Source organism: Mus musculus, chromosome X, assembly GCF_000001635.26.
Source record: "Mus musculus strain C57BL/6J chromosome X, GRCm38.p6 C57BL/6J".
Lineage (NCBI taxonomy): Eukaryota > Metazoa > Chordata > Mammalia > Rodentia > Muridae > Mus > Mus musculus.
The window spans coordinates 147,557,859-147,575,524 of record NC_000086.7 but is presented as its reverse complement, the minus strand read 5'-3'; positions in this window follow the sequence as shown (position 1 = coordinate 147,575,524).

Sequence of the window (17,666 nt, the reverse complement as noted above, 5' to 3'; positions counted from 1 at the left end):
AATTTCTATAGAACAACCACATGTAATCCTTGAGTTTGGGAGAATAGCCAGTATGCTAGATGAATAAAGAAATCAGAGTCCATTAGGAGGCACAGAAGTCAGAGCTTTAAATGGGAAAAGAAATATATAGGGACTGTTAAAAGTTTTTTAAATGTTAAAACTTTATGTATTTATTTATTTATTTAGTGTAGGGAATGAGAGTCATAGCATGCCTGTGGGGGTGGAAAGTTAACCCGTGGGAGTCCGTTCTCCATTTCCAACATGTAAGTCTTAGCGCTCAAACTCAAGTTGTCAAGCCTGGTGGCAACACCATTATGTGTTGAATGATCATGCCAGCCCCATCTCGACATACAAACAGAAGAATATCATGATTTAACTTATTTTATTTTGTTCCTAACTTTTCCTACACGGGATCTCACCCAGGCTGGCATGGACTGCTGAGCTCAAACTATCCATCTGCCTCAGCTTCCTACATAGCTGGGAATACAGATGAGTGGCGCCATGCGTGACTTGGACTTACTTTTCATTTTATTATTTAACTTTATCACACTGAGTGTAGAATCTAGGACTTTGTGTATACTAGCAAGTCCCTCTGTCACTCACCTACACCACCTTATGTCTTAAGTGAATTATTCTAACTGAAGTTTTGAGAAAAAAAGTAAAACAGTCAAGAGTGGGCATGCATCATTATAGGACAGTTATACACCATTTCAAGAATGCTGGCAAGAGACAAGACTAACTTGTAAATAGTGAGAAGAGGTTCTATTTGGAATATTTTGAGAAAGCACAATTGACTATAAAACTTTAAAAAAATCCTACTAAAAGATTGTCGATCGTGCTATATATATATATATATATATATATATATATGCATGTATGTATATATAGGTATAGCTTATTTTTATTTATGTGTATATGTTTGTAGTTCTGTGATTATAGGTGCCCTAGTAGGTCAGAGGATGACGTCAGATTTTCTGGAACTGGAGTTACAGTTTCAGTGGGACCTGAAAGCCAAACTTGTGTCACAATACACTCTATTAACTGCTGAACCATCTATCCAACACAGTGGGCTAAAATTTTAAGGTTATTCCTTAAGAATTAGAAGCTTTTTTATTTTTAAAGATTTACTTATTTAATGTATATTAGCATTATATCATTGACACACCAGAAGAGGGCATCAGATCCAATTACAGATGGTTGTGAGTCACCATCTGTTTGCCGGGAACTGAACTCAAGACTTCTGGAAGAGCAGACACCACTAAGGTCTCTCTCCAGCTCCTAGAAGCTTTTTTTGAAAGTACTTTTAACTGGTTCACACTTAAAAGTTACCAAAATAATGTGCTATTTAAGACTAACACACACTGAATCAATCCATAGAAAGGTTTTATGTGGTACATTTACACAATGGAGTACTACTCAGCAATTAAAAACAACGAATTCATGAAATTCTTAGGCAAATGGATGAATTTGGAGGATGTCATCCGGAGTGAGGTAACCCAATCACAAAAGAACACACATGATATGCACTCACTAATAAGTAGGTATTAGTCCAGAAACGTAGAATACCCAAGATACAATTTGCAAAACACATGAAACTCAAGAAGAAGGAAGACCAAAGTGTGGATACCTCGTTCTTTCTTAGAATGGGGAGCAAAATACCCATGGAAGGAGTTACAGAGACAAAGTTCGGAGCTGAGGTGGAAGGAAGGACCATCCAAAGACTACCTCACCCCGGGATCCATCACATATATAACTACCAAACCCAGACACTACTGCATATGGCAGAAAGATTTTGCTGACAGGACCATGATATAGCAATCTCTTGTGAGACTATACCAGTGCCTGGAAAATACAGAAGTGGATGATCACAGTCATCTATTGGATGGAACACAGGGCCCCCAATGGAGGAGCTAGAGAAAGTAGCCATGGAGCTAAAGGGGTCTGCAACCCTATAGGAGGAACAACAATATGAACTAACCAGTACCCCCCAGAGCTGTGTCTCTAGCTACATATGTAGCAGAGGATGGCCTAGTTGGCCATCAATGGGAGGAGAGGCCCTTGGTCTTGCAAAGATCATATGCCCCAGTACAGGGGAATTCCAGGGCCAGGAAGCAGGAGTGGGTGGTTGGGGAGTGTGGGGGGGGTGTATAGGAGTCTTTCAGCATAGCATTTGAAATGTAAACTTCAAATATGTAAAATATGTAATAAAAATAAAATAAAATAAGCTATCTACTTTTAAGATTTATTTGTACATTTTATGTATATGAGTACACTGTTGCTATCTTCAGAGACACCAGAAGAGGGCATCAGACCCAATTACAAATGGTTGTGAGCCACCATGTGGTTGCTGGGAATTGAATTCAGGACCTCTGGAACAGTAGTCAGTGCTCTTAACTGCTGAGCCATCTCTCCAGCCTCAAGCTACTGGCCTTTTAATTTTATGTGCCTTTTCAAAAGAAGAAAATGTCTGTTTTTGCATAAAATACTCTTGATTTATGCAATAATTTCCATAAAGCAGAAACTCTTTAATGAGAGAGACTCTCATTGTTGTTAGCTGTCTGAAACTGGCCTTGAAATCATGATCCTACTTCAGGCTTTAGAGTAGTTGGGATTATAGATGCCAAGGATCTTTCTGAGAATAGAATTATAGAAATCTATATTTGGAGGTAATGCAGCATACAAAATATACTTCTATTTTATATTAAGTGACACCCAAGGAGCCTGGCTGGCTACTTATGTTATAACTTATAATCAGTTAGTCACAAAACATACAGAGTGTAGTTATCAGAGATTTTGGTATCAATGCTCACAGTGAAAAATATTACCAACAGAAAAAAAGCATTCCCTGAATATAGAGACAGAATAGTGTTCTACATGATCTCAATGGGTGGTACAACCAAACTATAATTAGATGCATCCACTTCCTCTTTTTTTACTAGATACTTTCTTTATTTACATTTCAAATGTTATCCCATTTCCTAGTTTCCTCTCTGAAAATCCCCTATTGCCTATACCTTCCCTCCTCACCCTGCTCCCCTACCCACCCACTCCCACTCTTGGCCCTGGCGTTTCTCTGTACTGAGGCATATAAAGTTTGCAAGACCAAGGGGTCTCTCAATTCCAAGTACACTATCACTGAACCAATGATGGCTGACTAGGCCATCTTCTGCTACATATGCAACTAGAGACACGAGTTCTGGGGGGTGCTGGTTAGTTCATATTGTTGTTCCACCTATAGGATTGCAGATCCCTTCAGCTCCTTGGGTACTTTCTCTAGCTCCTCCATTGGGGACCCTGTGTTCCATCCTATAGCTGACTGTGAGCATCCACTTCTGTATTTGCCAGGCAATGGCATAGTCTCACAAGAGATAGTTATATCAGGGTCCTGTCAGCAAAATCTTGTTGGTATATGCATTAGTGTCTGAATTTGGTGGATATTTATGGGATGGATCCCCAGGTGTGGCAGTCTCTGGATGGTCCTTCCTTTTGTCTCAGCTCTGAACTTTGTCTCTGTAACTCCTTCCATGGAGCTGATCCTCGACCTCTGTGCACCCTCTCCACTGCCTCTTTTGGAGCTGCCAAAAGTAGAATCCTTTCTCTTGTATGTCACCAGAGAAAATGGATATATTATAAATCTCAGTCCCTATAAAACATCTCTTAGTCATCAAAACTATTTTCCACTTCAATTCTCCATAATTTATATTGATTATAGATCACTGCTATAGTTAAAATTGATACATTCTTTTAAAGGCAGTGCTTCTGACCTAAGGAATCCATAGTTCAGTGATAGTGTACTTGGAAATCATGCTTTACATTGGCCACTTTCCTGGGAATATTTGTCCAGATGATTGTTTTTCTTTGTCTTGTCTTTTTATTATTATTTTTTAAAGTACAAAGCCTCATATATCCCAGTCCAGCCTCCAACTTGTTTTGAAGGTAGTTGAGGATGACCTTGAACTTCAGATCCTCCTGCCTCTACCTTCCAGTGCAGGCTTCATGCATGCTAGGTAAGTAGTCTACTCACTAAGCTATTAAACCCTCCATTTTTGTTTGGGAATTTTCATTTTCCAGTTCAGACTGTGATATGTCCTGACCTCATCTAAAAATTCTGAAGATTCTATCTATCTATCTATCTATCTATCTATCTATCTATCTATCTACTTCTTTGGACTGAGTACAGTTTACATGAAGACATCTATTCTTTCATGATCTATGTTAAATTCATTTGAAACCACTGGAGGATTAAGACGTTCACTTTCTCAATTTGAGTTAAATGAATCCTGAATTTCTGTCAGGTCACATTCATAGGATGTTATAGTCAAAGGCTGTTCATTTGGGATTAGTATCATCTCACTGACTTTACTTACTGATTAACAAATGCATAAGGGCCAGTGGCTTTCAGGCAACCAATCAGGTATTTCCATACATTTAACCTTCTTCTCAAGTTGTTAATTTTAAATCTGCCAAAGAAGGATCATTAACAGGAACCAAGATAGATTTCCATGGTTTCAATCCACAAAATTAAATTTTGTTCTGCCTCAATCTAGCCATTTTCTTAATGCAGAAAAGATAAACAAAAATGTATTTTAAAAATACAGTAATACTGTTACTTGAAAATATCAGTAATGCTTTCCATCTTTCTTTATTCACATTTTTGTTACAGTATGAGATATACTGATATATTTAAAACCATTTGCAAATGCTTCTATGTTCTTCCTTTTATGCTATAATTACTTTGCAGTGCCTCAATAATTATAAAACCATATATTACCGTATTCTGGCTAGTTTATATGTATAAACGTTCTCTGACAATGTGTTGCTAAAGTATAAATTGGTTTTAACTTGTTTGGTAGTTCAGAAACCTAGCATTGCCTAAGTACTGTGGCTGGTCCCCCATTACATTTTATCGTGCAAGCCTTTTAATGACGAACCTCCTAGCCACTCTATGGGAGTTACCATGGACACTAAGAGGCACTCTACATCCAAATCAGATGGAGAGGAAAACATAGTTCTTTTCATATGTTTCAGGTATCTGGAGATTTTCAGAACTGGCTCTACCACTAAATAAAAGACATTTAGCCTTAATTTATCAGAGATTTTTTTCTGACATCATTCCAGCTACAGGTTTTTGTTTTGTCCTTTTCTGTTCTTGACCACTGTCTGCATTTCATCTCTTCGAAAAGACCTTATAGTGCAGATACATGAAAATTTCCTAGATGTTAGTTAGCTCTGGCTAAAGCCTGTATTGGACTGATTGATCTGGCAGATAAGGTGAGATTTGCTTATACTATCTCCTCCTCAGCAAGATCCATTATTAACTCTAGAGGAGAAAGATTTATTTCTTTCTACACCCTTTCATTTGGTAAGTATAATCTTGCTTGTGTTTTTCTTGCATTTTGTGGTTGTTGCTATACATACTTAAATTCAGTTCTTGGGAGGATCTTCTTTTGTAGGGATTTATTATACTCCTATTGATGGACTTTTAAGAGCTATTTTTCTAAGAGAGGTTTAATGTACTGGAGGGGGACATGATTATATATTTACTATAACACTTATTTTATGCCCTAAAATCTTTTAATTAAGGGATATTGTGGGTGGATGTTTACAGTGAGGGTAAGATTAGGGAGAGTGCTTTATAATTCTATAATAATTTCATGTTTTTAAAAAATTTCTCGAACATTTAAGTAAATGTATCTTCATGTGATACCAATTTGCATATTTAACAGACTTCTGCAGTTACTCTATGGCATTGACCAACTAGGATATTGTAAAAATGGAAAAAAGTGCGAAAACAGATCATTTCCTAATTCTAGTCATATATATATATATATATATATATATATATATATATATATATATATCCTTACATTTGAGCAAATTAAAAGTTTTACATAAATTTAGGTCCACCTCTCACAACTTTCTCTATGCCTTTTTACATATTGTAATTAAATGTATATAACCAGCAACATGCTGTATGATATCTTTGTATTTATTTATTTATTTTTACTTAATTACTTTTATTCAAGCCTGTTGTTGAAGCCACTTGTTCATAATTCCATCTACATTAGCAAGACTATTACTCATTTTCATCTGTAGAGCAAATGCTCAATAGATACATTAGGAAAATAGGTAGACAGGTGGTAAACAGACTTTGCCTCAGGGCTTGAAAAGTTGTTTCCCTGAATCCATCTTTTTCCTTCTTCATTTCCTACCATCCAAATCTGCAAATCTGCTTTGCTTTGGAAGTGTTTGAGTGTCTCAATTGATGAAGATAAAGCCAAATTTGCTCTTCATCAGCTTTAGTCAACAGGTTTTCTTTAACTGAACTGTGTAGCTGGAATTCTTGAATTGTCAAATTGGAAAAAACTGTAACTAGCCATAGTGTCATACTTATAGCACAGAATGTAATGATATTTTCATATATGTATATATGTTGGTGTGTCTGAGCCAGGTCATATAATATATTTGTGACCACATTTCTACACTTTTTGTGGTGAGATCTTTTAAAAATGCAAAGATTTGATTGGTTTGCTTTTTATTTTTAATTTAATGACATCATTTTAAAACACCATTGTGTTTGCTAGCATACTGAATTATTGTTTTCAGCACTTAATTTCAGTGTAATTTCGGAATTTTGGCAATGACCATCCTGGACATTCCTTCCTTGAATCCCCTCCTATTTTGGGGTGTTTATTCTCACTTTTCCATAATAAATCTATATTTATTCTGTCAAAACTGCATTTCTATTATTGCTATTATTGGTTTGAGATAAAATATAGTAGTTCTAGAAACACAAGCTGTGTTCAAACTTTTTGCAAACATTGAGCAAGGGACAATTTCTTTATGCAAAGGAGAAAACTAGAGCAAGCAGTGTTCATGCAGACGATGAGCTAGAAAGCTATTCATATTGAAAGATCAGGTGATATTCTTGAACCAAAAAATATAATGCATTACGATGATTAAGATGGCTACTATTTGTGGGCCCTCTTTGTGTTCAAAGCACTATATAAAGGGAGTAAACAGGATTCTAAGGCACTGCTGTAAGATGAAGCAATTGACTGCTCTGTACACTAAGGAAATTATCAGAAAGAAACCATTTATTTTTGTTAAGCTGGGATCCTCGGCTGCATAACAAGGCTCTGTTTGAATACAAGCTTGAAAGTCAGTTTTGATTCTGAACCTCTCATTGCCTGTTACATGTCATTTCTTACTAAGTCATCTTGATGACAGATTTTCAATATTTTTCACATAATTCATTTCTTTTTAATATTTAATGCCCTTCCATGTATAGTTTTTACAATTTGGAAATTTAATCATTATAACTTTTTCTTTTAAACCTCTGTGAAAGCCAGGCATGGTTGGGCATGCATGCCATACCAGTACTTGGGAGGTTGAGGCAGAAAGATCAGGAATTTAAGACTGGCCTTTGTACATAGTGATTTGTAGGTCAACCTGGGATAAATAAGACCCTGTCTGATAAAAATCCAAAAAACCAAACCAAACCAACCAAACAAAAGCCAACCAAAGAAACAAACAAACAAACAAACAAACCGCACGCAAAAACATTTGGTAGAACCAAATATGGTGACACACACGTGTAATACCAAGACTTGGGAGATTAAGGCAGGAAGATAGTTCCAGGGCAGCGTAGCATAAGTAATCTCTGCCTCTGTCTCTGTCTCTGTCTCTGTCTCTGCCTCTGCCTCTGCCTCTGCCTCTGCCTCTGCCTCTGCCTCTGCCTCTGTCTCTGTCTCTGTCTCTGTCTCTGTCTCTGTCTCTGTCTCTGTCTCTGCCTCTGCCTCTGTCTCTGTCTCTGCCTCTGTCTCTGCCTCTGCCTCTGCCTCTGTCTCTGCCTCTGTCTCTGTCTCTGCCTCTATCTCTGTCTCTGCCTCTGTCTCTGTCTCTCTGTCTCTTTCTCACACACAAACAATAATTAAATAGATAAACCACAACCTACTAATGGGTGGACATCTCCCTTAATATCAAACCCAAAGTTTATTTTGTTCGCTGTAGCTAAGGGAGATTTTTTTTCACACATTTTAAGGTTTGACCTCATTTCATGTCTCCCGGCACTTTTGTTCTGGCTATTGTGAGTTTCTTTCATTTATTTGAATGAGTGTGCTTGTCTGGAGCCTTTACTCAAGCACCACATTCTTTTTGACTAGCTAGCACCTGCTCATTTTTTAGTTCTCAGTGTAGATAATTTCTTTCTCAAGAAAGCTTTCTCTTATTCCACGTCTAGTTAGGTCTGCTCGTCGCTGTATTCCCTTATACTCCCTCGACAATTCCCAGCATTCTGCACTTGTGCTTAGCCCATTCTCCCCTCGACAATATGAATTCGATGACAGGAACACTGTTGTTGTGATAACTGTTTTTCACTCAGCTTTCACGGAGTGCAGCGCACTGTAGTTGCTTACAAATGTATGCTAATTAAAGGAAAGATCAAGGAAATGAGAATTATTGTTGTGCAGATCGTGGAATGACTTATCCGTGGAAGACAGTTGGATTTTCCTCCTGTATGATGTTAGAATCCCTACTGCATCCCTTCCTATGAAACCCTTTATGTTCTCTTTATGAAAAATTCTAGGGCATATTCTTTTAGACCTTTTTTTTTTTTGATGTCTCAACATAATCATTTATTTATTTATTTTTGTGCTGTGGTTAAATACTGAGCCTTATGACAGTTAAATCTGTGTTCAACCAGTGGGTTGTATCTCAAGTATATATATGTGTGTGTATGTGTGTGTGTACGTATATATGTATGCATATATATCAGTCAGTTATATTTTCAATAATATAAAGTGAGATTATGTTATGTTATTTTGCCTTTTTACATTTCATTGACATTTTGTACAACTGTTTCTCCTGTTTTTAAGGGACATCAAACATTATTGACTCTCTCTCTCTCTTTCTCTCTCTCTCTCTCTCTCTCTCTCTCTCTCTCTCTCTCTCTGTGTGTGTGTGTGTGTGTGTGTGTGTGTGTGTGTGTGTGTGTGTGTGTGTGTGCTGACATTCAAGATTGAATCCAGGGTTCAAACAGCTGCAGCCCCAGCCCTTGTGATTGTGTTAAGTAAAACCTGGTAGAACAAGAATATGTGATTTGAAAGGCATCACTCCAAGCTTACAGATAAGCAAGTTAGAACAAATGGGATGAAATAACACTTCCTAAATGCATATCCTGAAGAGGAACTTCGATGTGTCCCAGGCTTACCATGCATCCTTTTCAATATCTCACTATTCATTTGTGAGAACTGCTGCTCACTGTCACCTATTGATATTCTCTCTGAAGTAGAAAAATAATCCACTTCACTTATTAGGAATGTGGTCAACTTGCCTGTCCTCTTAACCCACAATAAGAATCAGAATTCATGGGTTAGAGAGATGGCTTAGTGGTTAAAAGCCCTGGGTACTCTTTCTAAAGAACTTGGGTTCAGTTCCCGGCACCCACATGGCAGCTCACAATTGTCTAGAAGTACCAGTTCTAGGGGATTTGACACCTTCACACAGACATGAATGTAGATAAAACACCAATGCACATAAAATAAATTAAATTAAATTAAAAACAAAGAAGCAGAGTTCTGTATTCAGCCCTTCCCTGCCTCAGATGCTGTCAGGAGTTGGTACCTTGGCATCCTTTGAAAATGTTTTTGTTCTTTAACAGACGATCGAGGATAATCTCAAACTCTGAAAATTGTTACTAGTGAAATCCTTCCATGTGCATATAATTTGAATAGGTCTGGCAAGATGCATTTAAGCTCACAAAAGTGCCACCGTATATTCTGAATTGACTTTACATGCGTCAGTACAGCCAGTGTACAGATTAGCACTTTCTATTAAAACACACGAACTCTTCCCTGGACTACAAACAGCAGGAAGAATTTATGAGCCAGAAAACCTTTCTTGAATTTTGCCTTAGGGAAGGAAAGAATGAAATTAATTTGCTCATAGGATGGGAGTATGAATCTCTGAGGAATCAGGGGTAGAGGATAAGGCAGTCACGCTGAGTGAAAATACAGTTGATGAATTTAGTTCTCAGAATCTTTAAATGGAATTATCAGTCTTGAGAAGAGAAACAAGGTTGCAAATAGAAACTTTGAAACATATCAGATTTATATTCAATTACAGGAAAGAGGGATGGTCTCAGCTATGTTATGGACAGAAGTAAGTTTAGAATGTGGTGCTATTTTAGAATTAAATGAGTTCAGTTCTTGCATACATACATGACTCAAGCATGGTCTCTAGGAACAAAATATAGAAGGAAGCAACCCTGGAGCTTTGATCGCAGTTACCTTTTCATTTCTATTTAAGAAAACTATATTTTCCATATTTTATATATACCAGAACATAGAAATAAATTTGATGCTGTCCCTGCCTTCCATGGTTCCCATTCAAGAGAGAACATACAAGATAAACAGAAGATGGAAATGGCCTGGTGTAGTGGCAATCACTTGAAAACTTAGCACTTGGGAGACAGAAGCAATAGACACACAAATTTATGCGCAGCTGTGCTACACAGGGTGACCATGTCTCAACAAACAAAAAAGGATAATGATAGAATCTAGTAGAGATAAGCACAGGGTATTTTTAAAGAACACACTGATTTTGAGGTGAACCAACTAATGAGAATTTCATGAAAGCCTTTTTGGAGGTAACGGCATATGACTTAAATCCTGAAAGACGCCACAAAATGAGGAATTCCATAATGGAAAGACTCTTTGGAGGTCATTTGGAAGAACAGTAGGATATATAATTAATGTGGTATGGTGCTACCTGGCAGAGGGAACATTAAGCAGGTGTATGGTAGATGGGAATAGACAAAACGGGCCTCGGCAGCATCATGAAAGGCCCACGTGCCATGCTAAGGTAGCCAGACTTTCTAAATAGTAGGAGGAAGAAGTCTCCATTTGTGATAAGTCAGTTGGCAGCAGCTTGATATTGGCACAGCCAGAAGGAGGGAGACTAGTTCAAAGCTCTTTAACAACTCAAAAGAGAGATTTAAAAATCCTTAGCAAGGGTAATAAAAGGATTGTAGCAATGGATGAATTAGAAAATACTGAAAAAACACTGTTTCTTTTTGTCATTATTATTTTGTTTTACTTTAACCCAAATTTTATTTAACCAGGAGCTCTAAATGTTTGATAAGACAGCATCTGAAATAGTGGAATGGAAAAAGCTAGGAGTGGTTGTGTGTGTCCCTAATCCCAGCTCTTGGGAGGCTAAAGAAGGAAATGAAATTCTTTTTATTTTTTTTATCAATGTGAAGTAAGCTTTATTAAATACTGACCAAGATGTACTTGGACAAGGATGAGACATATTTTGCAGGTGCTTATAAGAACAAACCCACAACTCACTGCACTTTCAGTGGTTTTATTTTCTTCTTCTTCCTCTTCTTCCTCCTCTTCCTCCTCATCCTCTTCCTCTTCCCCTTCCTCCTCCTCCTCCTCTTCTTCTTTTTCATTATTATTTTATTTATTTACATCTGAAATGTTACCCCCCTCCTTATTGTCCCTAGCAGAGTTCTTCCCCTCACCCCCCACCCCTCCTCTTTGCCTCTGAGAGGATTCCCTCCCTCCAGCATACCCCTCCCTGGGTCATCAAGTCTCTACAAGATTATGGGCATCTTCCCCCAGTGAGGCCAGACAAAGTAGTCCTTTGCTACATATGTATGGAAAGGCATAGGTCCAGTCTGTATATGTTCTTTGGTTGATGGTTCAGTCTCTGAGAGCCCCCAAGGGTCTAGGTTAGTTGACTTTGTTGGTCTTCCTGTGGAGTTCCTATCCCCTTCAGGGTTCTCAATCCTTCCCATAACTCTTCCATAAGTCCCCAAGCTCCATCCACTGTTTATCTGTGGGTATGTGCATCTGTCTCAGTCAGATGCTGGTAGAGACTCTCAGAGAACAGCCATGCCAGGCTCCTGTCTCCAAGCACAACATAGCATCAGTAATAATTTACCATAATTCTGAAGCTAACTTGGGCTACACAGAGAATATGAAGCAAGACAGAGCAACATTGTGAGATTTTTTTTTTAAAGGAAAGCATACACCCTGGATTTTTATTCAGTTGTCAGGAACAATGAAATTTAAATGAAATAGATGGATCTAGGAATTATGACATCACATAAGTTAACCCAGATTTAGAAGGACTAAACTGCATATTCTCACTCATATGCAGATCTTGGTATGTGTGTGCGTGTGTGTGTGTGTGTGTGTGTGTGTGTGTGTGTGTGAGAGAGAGTGAGAGAGAGAGACAGACAGACAGACAGACAGACAGACAGACAGAGACAGAGAGACAGAGACAAAGACAGACAGAGAGAGAAGGGAGGGAGAAAGAGAGAGAAGATATATGTGAATTTGTACTAGATATTATTACAGATATTGTTCATATATTCACTAATTTAAATGTTCTCAATATTCCCCTTAGAAGTAGTATTGAGTATTTATTTATTGATTCATGTATATGAATGTATGTGTGAAGAATGTTTGTAAGTGAGTACAGAGAATAGAAGAGGTAATGGAGTGTCTTTCTCTGTCACATATTAATTATCAATTTGAGGCCAAGTCTCTACCTGATCCTGGGGTTCCCCTTTTGTTTTCTTGGTTCTATTGAAAGCCAGCAATGTTCTCTTGTGTGGTGGTTTGAAAATGTGTGGCCCCTATAGATTCATGTATTTGATTGCTTGACCATAGGGAGTGGCACTATTAGGAGGTGTGGCTTTTCTGGAGGAAGTGTGCCTTTGTTAGACTGGGTCATTGTGGAGCCTGGGATTTGAGGTCTCATATGCTTAAGCTATGCCCAATGTGAAACACTTCCAGTCCCCTTCTGTTGCCTTTGGATCAAGATGTGGAATTCTTGGCTCCTCCAACACCATGCTTTCTGCATAGTACCATGTTTTTCTCCATGATAATAGTAGAATTAACCTCTGAAACTGTAAGCCAGATCCAATTAAATATAAGAGCTGTTTTTGTCATGGTTTCTCTTCACAGCAATGGATACCATAACTAAGACAGAGTGGGGTATTACTGTAATAGGTCTGACCATGTTTTTGTTTGGGTGAATGAATTTTGGGACATTGGATTAGCAAAGCAGTGGAACACTTTATGTGATGCTTAATGGGCCATACTAGTAGAAGCATAGAAGACTTAGGACCAAGAAGACTTAGGCTCCAACAGTACAAACCATCCTAAGCATAGTTGCTTAGGATGGTTTGTACTGTGGGAGTCTGACTCAAGAGGTTTCAGAGGAGATGACTTTTAGTATGTGGCATAGAGATCATTCTTGTGATATGTTGGTGAAGAATGTGACTGCCTTTTGCCTTTGAATGAGGATTCTGCCTGAGGCTAAGGTGAAGAGATTTAGATTAATTGCGTTGGTAAAGGAAGTCTCAAAACAGCCTAGTATAGTCTCTCTTCTGTAGTTCACTCTTAAGAACATTTTGATCAAACATAGCAAACTGAGAAGGAAAAATGCAAAATGTATGGTTATAGGATTAAAAGGCACCAGGAAGTAGAATGGAGCTAAATCTTGTGTTCAAGGAAATGAAATAAACAGATACTAATTGGAGTTAAGGGGCAATATAGTATTTAAAGATTGACAATAATAAATGGATCTTGGGACAAGATTCCACCTTCTTAAGCTTCCATATTGTGAAAAGAATGTTCACCAAAGGACATTGCCACCTATTCTAAATTTATAATGTGTTTGTGGTTGTACAAGGGATAGTTATATCATGTTAGGTGTTATTATAACCTGGTTACTGTTTTCATTTTTACATAAGGAAATCTGATTGTGTGTCAAGTTGATGTAGATTTTAGTGGTCAATTGAAATTTCAACATTTATTTTACACATTGATTTTCTTTCAAATCTTTTTATCTTGTTTTATTTAATAAAATAAAGATTTCATATCCTTCTGGAACATGTATTTCTCCTGTGATTTTTATGTAGCTTGAGAATACAATTCCTTTAATATATTTTACTGAAATTCTACTAATGTTTTTTCTGCCTTGCAGATACAACTTGCTTAGAGGTAACATATAGTTTTCATGGTCATCATAGAAATTAAGATTTTGCTTAAAAAGCCTTTTTCCTCATTCAGAATCATAATATAAAAGAGGAAAAAATACAAAATAAGCTTATCCTAAAGGCGTTGTATAAAAGAATCCTGAAGAACATTAAAAATCTTCCTTAGTCTTCATTACCTAATCCAGCCATGCAGGTTTAAAATGTGTGTGTGTGTGTGTGTGTGTGTGTGTGTGTGTGTGTGTGTGTATGTTCCCTCACAATATCTTACCTGGTTTTATTTGTTTGTTTTTTTTAGCAAGGCTAAATAGACAAAGTCAGTGTGAGCAATGTGGGTATTGCCCAGCCTACTCAAAGCCATGGCTTAGATCCCCATCACTCCTATACACATAGTACAATAAAGTGAACTTCCAGCAGTTGTCACATCTCCCCCTTTTCATTCTTTTGACATGGTGTCATGTATTCCAGGTTGACCTGAAAGTCATGGTGGCTACCAGATTACCTTGATTTCCTGACTCTCCAGCCTCCACCTCCAGAGAACTAGGATTACAGGCAAGTATTAGTGTGTCCCAGTTAGTAATGTGCATATTTTACTTATTACTTTGCTAAGAGACTTCTTAAGAATTTGTAACAGACTCATGCTACTCACAGACATATCAGATATAGACAATTACGTGCTTTGCATGTCATTCTGTATATAGTTATGCAGACATACTTGTATATGAGAGATGTACTGGAAATCACACCTAGAGTTTAGAACAAGTGCTGGAAATATGCTCTAATACTCTACATCTATAGCCCCCTAAATATATGCATGTATTTTTTTTATTTTCAAGTTTCTGATGTGTTATGACTGGATTGAATGGTAATAGTTGTTTCCTCTAAATAAAGAATTCATAATCATTTTTTAAATAAATTCATATGGATCTATTTTAAAACATGAACCTAGAGTCCAATTAACATGTAGCACATATATATGCTGTTTTCCTTAAAGGTGAATTTGGAACAGATTTTTTAAATTGGTTTCTTGATATCAAATTGACATACTAGAAAGTGGGCAAGCAACATTTGGCATTGCACTGGAGGCAGAGACCAGAAATTTGAAATAAGAAAAAATGGGGTGTAACAACAAATTTGTGACCTTGAGAGCAGCATGGAGACAGGTGTCACAAGTACTGGAGACAAAGTAGTCCAAAAGAACTTACTGTTTATTAGCCACACAGCTCAGTGTTCTTTTTGGCAAAGTGAACCTAGTACAAATGAGACAAATAATTGTAACAAATTAAGCATGCAGTTTTATTTCACTATCCTCTTTGCCATCCTATATGATATCTAAGAACATCATGATCTCCGATTTATAGGTGAAGAATGTAATGTTTTTTGAGAGTTTAAAAAGATTCATGGAAGTTCTTACATTTGATAAGTGGCACAAGACAGATGCTAACTCTGATAGAATGAGATTGTGCTGACTGATAGCCACAATAAAGATGAAGCATGTTAAAGCTTCCTCCTGGTGATTACTATTGATTCATTTTTCCAAATCTCATTTGAGTCCATCAATGTTTACTTCAGAATTAATGACTTGTTTAAAGCAGTGTAAAGGGCTCCCCCCCTTTTTTTGCAAGTACAGAGTCAAAGAGGTGAAGGACAATCACGAAATAAGAAATATATGTACAAGAAATATATGTATGAGAAATATACTGTCAATAAATTAAATCTATTAAAACAGACCTGAGAGAGCCCCATGCAGGAAAAGGATGCTTGCGCTCTCTTGCTCCGTCTTACCCCCCTCTCTTGTTTTTCTTCTCCTCTTTTTCTAATCCCTTCCCCTTCTCCTCCTCCTCCTCCTCCTCCTCCTCCTCCTCCTCCTCCTCCTCCTCCTCCTCCTCCTCCTCCTCCTCCTCCTCCTCCTCCTCATGTTTTTGAGGCAGTGTTTCTGCAGCCCTGACTGTCCTGGAACTGACTATGTAGACTAGTCTGGCTTTAAACCTACAGTCCTGCCTGCCTCTGCCTTCTGAGTGCTGAAATTACAGGTGTCTGTTATCACCACTCACAGCACCTTTTTTTAAATTAGAAATTTTCTTCATTTACATTTCAAATGCTATCCCGAAAGTCCCCTATACCCTCGCCCTGCCCTGCACCTTTTAATTTTTCATCTATAAATATTTTGCTATGCATATTTATTAACCTAAAGAATGCTGAAGGGCCAGAAATACACTACAGCAATCGAGTGAGTGCTTTGCATTATGCAAGGCCCAGTTTCCAAGCACCAGAATTGCAAGAAATAACAATCCCAGCTTCAAATTCACCCTTTACTTCAGCCTAGTGATTCATGTCTGTAGTCTTTGAACTCAGAAGGCAGAAGCAGGGACGCCATCACAAATATACAGTCAATTCCTGCTACATAGTGAGATCTTGCCTTAAAACCAAGCAACACACATGTATGCATGTGCACACAGACACATGTACACGCACACCCCATTCCCCCAAATCTGTATAGTTTGTAGCTTCAATAATAAGCTATAGCTGGTTGTCCATGACTGTTGTCTTAGTTTCCTGGAGAGTGATGGAGTTGGACTATGAATCTGAGACTAAACTCTTTCTCAGCTGGTCCCTTTTCCCCCAACCAAAAGGAAACCAAGGGCTGGCAAGATGGCACAGGGAATAAGGCTCTTGCTATGCAAGCCTAATAAGTTGGGTTCAATCTCTGGAGCTCAAGTGAAGGTGAAAGACTTCACAAAGTTGTCCCTTTACCTCCACATGCATACTGTGTAGCATACATGCCTTCCTACACCCTCTGCTCTCTCACATGCACATGAATTTAACTAAAACAAAAAGAACAAGAATGACAGAGAGTGAAACAACAAAACCAAAACCAAATCAATTCCCCAAAACATGTGGTACTATTATTAACACATATGAAAAAGTAATTGTCTGAATTGTCTTAATTTTTCGATCTGCTTAAATCCCATGAGTTAAAATATCTAGGACAGAAGTTATGTTTTATACTGCTATGTTAAAGTACACTACTATGGATGTATAATCCTTCCTTTGTCATCTTTAGATAGCACCTTTAAAGTAGTCTATAACTTCTTGGTCAGTCTTTAGGAAGAGGGCTTCTTGGAGGAGACTGATATTCAGGTTACCATATGTAGGGCAACCATGCGAATTTTTTTCTTTCCTATGTCTCTAATCATTAGACATGCACTTAGAGATTTCTCTAATTCTGGCTTGGTGAAGAGTAGAGTGATCATAAGTGCTCATAATTCATCAGTTGCAGGTGCAAAATATTTCAGTATAGCTCAATTAATATGTTCTTTTAGGTTCCTGATAGACATCTTAATGAAACTCAACAATTCATTGGCTTAAACCCAGGGTCTCAGACATGTTCGGCAAGTGTTCTACCACTGACCCACAGCTCTAGCTTTTTCCTCTGAATTTCAAATTTGAGCTGATCTTTTTGAGAAATGGAATAGCGGTTCCTTTCCACAAATATAATTAGTGTTTTTTTTAATATTCATATTATCTTTTGAACTTTTATTTTATTGCTTTGCTCTAGATTCTAAATAAAAACTTATCTTATGTTTTTTATGTATACATTATTAATAACATTCTGTATTCTAGCTCACTTACCTTAATCTTTAACAGA